This window comes from Rhincodon typus, chromosome 3, assembly GCF_021869965.1.
Source record: "Rhincodon typus isolate 14 chromosome 3, sRhiTyp1.1, whole genome shotgun sequence".
NCBI classification, from domain to species: Eukaryota; Metazoa; Chordata; class Chondrichthyes; order Orectolobiformes; family Rhincodontidae; genus Rhincodon; species Rhincodon typus.
Window position 1 is genome coordinate 26,325,222 of NC_063334.1, and position 8,355 is coordinate 26,333,576.

Consider the following 8,355-nt stretch of genomic DNA (forward strand, 5'->3'; position numbering starts at 1 on the left):
GACAGTTGCCCAAGGGTGGAATCGAACCCGGGTCCCTGGCGCTGTGAGGCAGCAGTGCTAACCACTGAGCCACCGTGCCACTCACTTTCCCTACTTTATCCATGCACAAGAATTAGTTTTATTCTCAAATTAATTTACAGGCCAGAATCAAATGATGTCCTTCTGCATTGCGGAAGATAAATTGAGCAAATTAAATGCCAAAAAAAAGGGGGTGCTACTGTTGTGTAAATGGCCACATGCAAACTCTAATATCATTTGAATTTTTCCAAATCACATGAACAAGATCTGTCTCCATCATGTCAGCCTTTTGTATGGCACATCACGTCTGCATGCAACTCCCACAATGTAAGGAGCTCAGGCCTTTTAAAGCAGCAACTGATACTCTGAACTAGGCATATACAGCAGAGCTGTGTTCATTAACATTGTTTATCCATATTCTTGGGATACTTCATGGGGACATGAAAAGAATCTCTCATTTTGTTGCTAACTCGCAAGTAGTTAACAATTTGGAACAAAAGATTTTACAGTTCACATGAATGGCTTAGAGGCATGTAAGCCAGACTTCATTTGCTCCAGCAAATGATAAACTGGGCATACCCTACCTTATTCGGACACTGGAGCTCTGCATTAGAAATGCGACAACCTAGCATATTGAACATGATATAACATCTCAAGACATATCATAAGAGTGCCATCAAACACCAGGCAGCATCCCAGTGTTTATGAAATTGCTGATCATAAGAGCAGATCTTCCTTTCAGAAGAAGTCTTAAGCCAAAACCCCCTCAGATTAATATAAAAGCATGTCATGGCACTAGGGGCTGTTTTCTGGTCAGTATTTAATTCCCAACCAACATTTGCAGCACAGATTATTTGATTATTATCTAGTTGTGGTTGGTGGGAATTTGCAGCACATTTGTACATTATAACAGAGGTACACTCCAGAATTGGCTGCAAGTGCTTCGGGACATCCTGAGGTCATGAAATATACTATTAACAATCACATTATAGATGTCATATCAGTGCGTTATGGTTTGGACTTTCAAGCACCATAAGTAATTTTGAATAGTGTTGCACTTGCTAACGACTTTGCAGTTTATTTCTTGCAAAAAGAATTAAGAAACTAACACTTTGCATGATGTCCTTTGTGTTCAGAATCTCACAGTTAACCTGCATGAGGGTCAGGGACCCCATACTCCTCATCCCAACCGATTAGAGTCAGCTGATGTCCCCACTGAGAATGAAACAAAACATTGCACACATACTGTTGCCTGGCAACCTTGAGAGTGTGCTGAGACCCAACACTTCAAATATGCTACAGCAATGGCACAGAATAAAATACACACACTGTACTGCACAATACAGAAAAAGGTCAGCTACAACATTCAGGGTTTCTCCACATCCCTTTCCACTCACCAATTTATCTGATTAAAACAAGGTCACCAGAGCCTTGGGCACTTTCATAACCTTAAAGATGCCATATAAATGCAAGCTGTTGTTCAAGACCATCACTTATTTTCATGATTAACTTATTTTATTTCTCCTAAAATCTCCTCTTCAGGGGAGACAGGCAAAATCCCAAGGTGCATACAGGCAGAACACAAATAAATACACCTGGGAATTTTTAGCAACTTGATAAACTAATTCTAGGATACCCAAAAACATGATTTAAAATCTCAATAAACAGTGGACGTTATTAATACTGGTTTATAAAAGTAACCTGAAATGCCAGGTGCTGATTATTCCCCATATCAAGGGAGGCAATGGCCTAGTGGTATTGTCACTGGACTGTTAACCCAGAGACTGGGTAATGTTCTGGGAACCCAGGTTTGAATCCCGCCACGGCAGATGGTGGAATTTGAATTCAATAAATATCTGTACCTAGGAGTCTAACGATGACTACAAATCCATTGTGGATTGTCAGAAAAACCCATCTGGTTCATTAAAGTCTTTTAGGGAAGGAAATCTGCTGTCTTACGCTGTCTGGCCTAGATGTGACTCCAGACCCACAGCAATGATTGTTGACTCAACTGCCCTCTGGGCAATTAGGGATAGGCTGCCTGACCAGCAATGCCCTCATCCTGTGAATGAATAAAGGATATTCAAAAAAAACTGTGTGCTCAAATTGGGAGGGGGCGGGGGGGGGCAAGGGGAGAATACATTAATCTTACTTCTGCTTTCAAGTCATGTAGGACATGATCCAGTCATATTCCACATAGAGGGTGAGCTGGTTCTGAAGGGCCAGAGACTCTCATCTGTTTTCTTCAGCTGTCAAACAATTTGAAGTAAGCGGTTAGCTGATATCTTAGTTTTAACTTTCCACTACACTATCACAGCAGCTTACTCATTATACTCAGTCCAAGAACTTCAGTGGGAGGTGATTTAAGCAACATGCAATCACTTGTGTTTCTATTAACTCAATTTGAAAGTAATTTAGTATATTAAATTGGAACTCAAGGAAAATGTAGAACCAACTGTTAGCCTATAATAGTACAACTGGGACTTTTAGTTTGCAAGTTGTATTTCCTGCATGGAGTAAACTAATGCTCATGTGAATGTTATCTGTTAATAAAATTAGACTGGAGACATGTGGGTTTGAGCGACCTGTGTATTTCTTCCTAATTGCTGATCTGAATCCAGAAGAAAAATAGATACCAGCACAAAATAAAATGCATAAACCAGAATGCCCATCTGACACAAGCTCTAATAAAATGCTAACATTCAGAAACATTCAAAAAAAACCACATAGGAAGCTGGACTTCTCCCCCAGTCCCCTGCACTTCCTGAAGTGTCTCCCTTTCTCATAAGAGTTTAGCTACATACATAAAATCACATTATTGCACAGTGCTATGAATTTACACTTTTGCAATGTAAACCAAATTGAGGAGAGAGGTTCAAATAGTCAAAATGCAATCCCTCTCCAGCACCAAAGGAGCTAAAAGGTCATGTGATGTTCCCAAACTATTAAGTGTTATTTAAATATATATTCAAATCTGACTATTACATGCACACAGCCTTGTGGTTATTTGTTTAAATTTGTTTGTTCAACTAGACCTACAAAAAGGTATCAGGTATGACAACTACACCAGATGATGTATTTTAGGTTATAAGTTCAGTCAGTAAGCAAATTGTAGCAAACACCTTACAAGTTCAAGTGTAGGTATCAAAAATGTATATATTAGAAGTCTCTAAATGATTCGGCTACACTATATGCATGGAGTGATGCTTACACCAATGTAAGCAATTTTACAATTTGCCTACAGGCTATCTCTGACTTTAACTCGCTACAAGTCTACCTCAAGGTGACAGGGTTAGAAAGCACAATAGAACAGGCAAAGCATGTAAATGTTAACCTATATTTGCCACCAGTCCAAATTATGTACTTTGTTAGATAATATCTATTCCACATCTGTGAAGATCACCTTCAACAACTTCCCTCCCCTCACCATCACCTGCTTGTTTCACAGTACTGCTCCACAAACCACTTGTGAATGTATCACTACAGGGCAGCATTCTGTAGTTCTGGTAGTTTTTTTTCTAATCAATTATCCAGTAAAACATTAGCAAGATTCACTCCTAATCTGCACTGGCACATCTTCAAATTTCTCTATCCTCATCTATCCCTATTGCCGTAACCTCCTTCCAGCCCTACAAACCTTAAATCTCTGCAATCCTCCAATTCTGGCCTCTTGGCCATTCCTGATTTTAAATCATCCACCATTCGGTGCTGTGCTCTCAGTCACCTAGACTTGAAGCCTCTTCAGCTCTCTCTCTCTATTTCTGTAAAGACGCTCTTTAAAATTAACTCTTTGGCTTTTGCCACCTGTCCTAATATTCCATCTTGCATCTCAGTGTCAAATTTTGTCTGATATTTCTGTGAAGCATCTTAGCAGTTTTAATATGGTTAAAAATCCTAAGTCCAAGTTATTGTTTCGTTGAGGGGGCAATGACATTGCTACTTTTGGAGACCAGTTCCCTACACTACATTAACCCTCTGATGATTTTTCAATGACAAAAGATAGATCAAATCATTCTGGTTACCCAACACTTTAAATAAAACCCATTAATTATGAAACAGAATTCATTAATGTAAACTAATTTAGCTGTGGAGCCAGTATAAAGAGAGCTGCCTGAATTAATCCTGTATACCTGCAGAAGCTGACTGCATTCAAACATGCAAAGCATAAACTTTAAAAAAACAGCAGCACTTTTGAAAGTCTTAAAAAAGATTGGCTAGCTTAGAAACAGCTATGGATTTGCACATCCACTCCTGCCTGAAACGCAGGAGTGCAATTACCTGTGCAATTTGCAAGACAAAAGCTGACTTGCCAGAAAGAAGCAGATGATGTATCTTTACTAACTTGGCATACTCTGCAAGGAGTACGGAATGAGAATTTGGAAGTCACCTCCAGGACTGTTTCATAACATTTACACACCTCTATTGATAAGATAAACATTCCTGCCTTGTCAAAGTATATAAAAAAAAACTTTAGAAACTCAATCACCCAGTAACAGTTTATTTTAAAGTGACATTTAAAGGAAAATAAAAGCTCAATTTTAGATTAAACGTGCTTCCTAGAATTACAATACAACACAACACAGAGTTAAGAGCTGTTTAAGTCAAGCCTAACTCCATTTAAAGGCACCAATTAAACAATTTCCTTAAAAAGATAAAACAATTTAACCCATTCTCTGACTACAGCTAACCGGAGGGCTCTTGTGGTGCTGTGGTAGTATCCCTACCTTTGAGGCAGGAGGCCATGGTTCAAATTCCACCTGCTCTAGAGGTGTGTAATAACAACCCTGAACAGGGTGATTAGAAAGTAGTTACCATAGGGGAAAAAAAACTAACCTCACCAGAAACAGGGAAGAAATCACCACCTCTAACGCATAAACAAACCATACAGCCATTTAGAAAGAATGGTGGAAGCTTCAGTAGTTGGGAAGGAATGTTTAAAAACAATCTGCATTGAAACATTTTAAAATTTCCCTTGAATAGACAGATTCACTTTCAGTTTTACTTTAATACCAACAGATTTGAGCAAAATTGACACTGTTTACAATAACATTTTATCTAAAATATACACATGTATGACCAAAACAAAATTCAGACAGGGTCCTTTTCAATAGTGACATTTACAGCAAAACTCTGACAAGGCAGTTTTATTTTTTAATGTAATAAAGTTTTTAATGCCAGAAAGAAACATTTGGCTAATATTATTACAAAGTATAAACAATGCCAACAGTCTCTTTTCTAAAAGGACACACATTACTCACTGGCAAAGTTGGATAGCTAGGTCTATTTTCCCCAAAACCTCCTTCAACGTCCCTGTTAACCGAATATAAAATGAGACTCTCATTAATTAATTCACTCCAAAAACAACTTCACTTTAAAAAAATCCTGACGCATCTAGCTTTGAACACTGTCTCTTATCCAGACATTAGTATTCACAAGAATCCATGTCTGGCTGTAACCACAAGAACTGGACCTTTCCTAACATAAGTTTTTTTTAAAAAGCACATCTTTGTTCAATGCACCTGCAAGAAAAACTAGAACCTTAGTCTTGGACCAACAAGGTATTTAAATAGCATATCACATCTCCACTGACGTGACAAAAAGGTACAAATATACTGAGCATCTTTCCTTTTTACGAACGGTGCATTTTTTTTCTCGCCCTGTTTCTCTGCTGCTGCTCTCTACTTCATTGTCCCCTCACTCTCTCCGTCTCTCCAGTCCCCTCCGCTGCTGTTTATTTACCTGCAATGCTGCCTCTCTGTGTTACAGGTGTGAATGTGTGTGGCTTCTCCCAGGGCCCGGGGCTGTAGCAGCTCACTCACTCCTTTCTCTCTCTCTCTCTCTCTCTGCCCGTTTGGCTCAAGCTACCAGAACGCGGAGACGCGCCTTGCAGCCTCTGCGCGCCCCCGCTCCTTCCCCTACACACGCACAGCTATTGTTTGGTCCAATGTCCCCACTCCGGTGCACAGAAAGAGCCCAAAAACCCTGCAGTGCTATTAACACGTGAACAACAACAACAACAACTAAAAAACCTAAGCACAAATCGGGGTAGTTGCTGCTGATCTTCACCAGGAAGGGAGTTGATTTTGTTTGTTTATTTATTTGCACCTCCTCATTCGGTTCCCCCAGGGAATCTAAGACCATTGAAATGGTAGTGGAGGTTTCTGCCTCTCTCCCTCCAACCCCCAAAGAATTGCAGCAACAGCCCTTCATTAATGGGAGATTAATATCCGCCAGAATCTTTTCAGATTCAGCAATGTAATATAATTTACATCTTTCTCACCTCTTCATCCATGCAATAAATCCTGATTTCTAACAAGTTACATTCCTGATTGTATTTAGATCTTCACAGGCATGATTCTCCCTTCCCACAGCCCCTTGTCTAGATGTAGACCCGGGGAAAGAGGATACCGAGATTTAAAACCAGTAAACACGACACAAATTTTGCAATACCATTTGAGCTGTACCTATTTTGCTTTTAAAATACCTTGCCTTAAAATAGGTCACATTTTGAAACCAGGGAGAGTGTCAGCATGCTCCTTGCTGAGAGGTCTGTTTCACAGCTCCAGAATGTTGTTTTCCTTTCCAGGTCGAAAACTCACTTTGCAATGATTCCCCTCACAACTAAGTTCCCGTTTTCCATTCAGTTGCTACAGAATGCTTAAGAAGATCCTGGCTGCAACACAGCAGTGAAACGTGCACCCCCTACTGGCTGGTTCCATAGTGTCAAAGCCCCACCTGCAATTCACCTCTGTTGGCGAATCAGAGAATCAAACAGCTCCAATGGACGTCATTCAACCCACTCTTGAAAGAGCTACCCAATCATTTCCACTCCTCTTTCCCCATAGCCTTGCAATTTATTCCTTCTCTAGGATATCCTTGGCTGAACTTCTAAAGGATCTGGACAAAACACTGGAAATCTGAAGTAAAAAGGCAGAAAATGCTGCAAATAGTCAGCAGTTTAGACAGCCTCCTTAACGTTTCAGTTTCATCAGAATGGAGTTCATCAGAATGGAGTTCAGCTGAGCATTTTAAGTGATTTCATGCCTATGAGAGGCATAGATAGAGCGGATAGCCAGAGACTTTTTTCCAGGGCAGAAATGGCTATCATGAGGGGGCATAATTTTAAGGTGATTGGAGGAAGGTATAGGGGAGATGTCAGAGGCAGGTTCTTTACACAGAGTGGTGGGTGTGTGCAATGCACTGCCAGCAGTGGTAATAGAGTCAGATACATTAGGGACATTTAAGTGACTGTTGGATAGGCACATGGATGATAGTAAAACGAAGGGTACGCAGGTTAGTTTGATCTTGGAGTAGGATAATAGGTCGGCACAACATTGTGGGCCGAAGGGGCCTGTACTGTTCTATGTTCTATGATTTCTCTCTTTTACTTCAAAAAGTACTTTACTGGTTGTAGAGCACTTTGGGATGCCCTGGAGATTTTGAAAGACGCTATATAAACATCTGTTTGTCCTTTATTACATATCTAAGTTTCTTTGGAAAGTTACTTTCAAATCTTCTCCTACTGGCACTTCAAATCATTGGAACTCACTGTGTAAAAACATTACCTCTGCTTCTGGTTCTTTTGCCAATTATTGTAAATTGTGCCCTTTGGTGACTGAACCTCCTTCCACTAGAAACAATTCCTTCCTTTTGCTGCATCGAAACAGACCAAAAACAAAGGAGGGGCTAAAGTTGGGAGCAATACACTTTTTAAAAATATGTTTGCTCCTGAATACTACCAATGTGTGACGCATTTTGCTTTTGGCTCAGCTATCAATTTTCTTCTTCATTAGTTAGGCCTTAATACTGATCCCCTTTGTAATTTTCTCTTGTTATGCAAAAAAAGGTGTTCCTAGCCAATCAAACTGCGGAAGAAAACAAAATCTTGGAGCGACAACCAGCATGACAATCTCAACGCCTAGATTAAGGTTGTAAAAACTTTTCAATATCAATGCTGCTGCAAATGTGTGAACGCTAATGTGATTCTATGAATCAGGCAGAAAGCTTGCTTACCAAAACCAACAACTGTACTTACAGCAGTGCTGTAGAGATTGTGGAGTTTTGCGAACCTTTCAACTTAAGTTTGTATCTCACTTGCTCTCCCTGCTGCATTTGCTTATCAATTCTCTTGTGTCATCATTTTTCTGCTGTCATGCTCCCATACTCCTAAGACTCCTCCACTTTCTAATACGCCTTCTCTAAAGAAGACTCTGTTCTCTCCTTCAGGTCATGTTACTTTCCTTTATTCCTTTATCAAGTTCCAAAGTTCCTGGCAGTGAAACAGACATTTTTTTTTAGGAAATGATGACCTTGCAAGACCACAAAGTCACCCTACCC

At 39.9% G+C, this 8,355-nt stretch overlaps 1 protein-coding gene across 9 annotated transcripts in view; it reads right to left on the bottom strand.

Moving 5' to 3' along the window:
• LOC125482845 (phosphatidylinositol 4-phosphate 5-kinase type-1 beta-like) overlaps positions 1-6,698 on the bottom strand; it is a 95,156-nt gene extending 88,458 nt beyond the window's left edge. For 2 of the 9 annotated variants that reach the window (XM_048595401.1, XM_048595405.1), the window contains exon 1: positions 5,758-5,941. The gene's annotated coding sequence lies outside the window, so the exon portion shown is untranslated. Of the gene's footprint in view, positions 1-2,170; positions 2,268-5,276; positions 5,329-5,757; positions 5,942-6,502 lie in introns of those variants that run through there. The other 7 variants (XM_048595399.1, XM_048595406.1, XM_048595398.1 and 4 more) reach the window with 7 other exon arrangements.
• Positions 6,699-8,355: the final 1,657 nt, after the last annotated feature.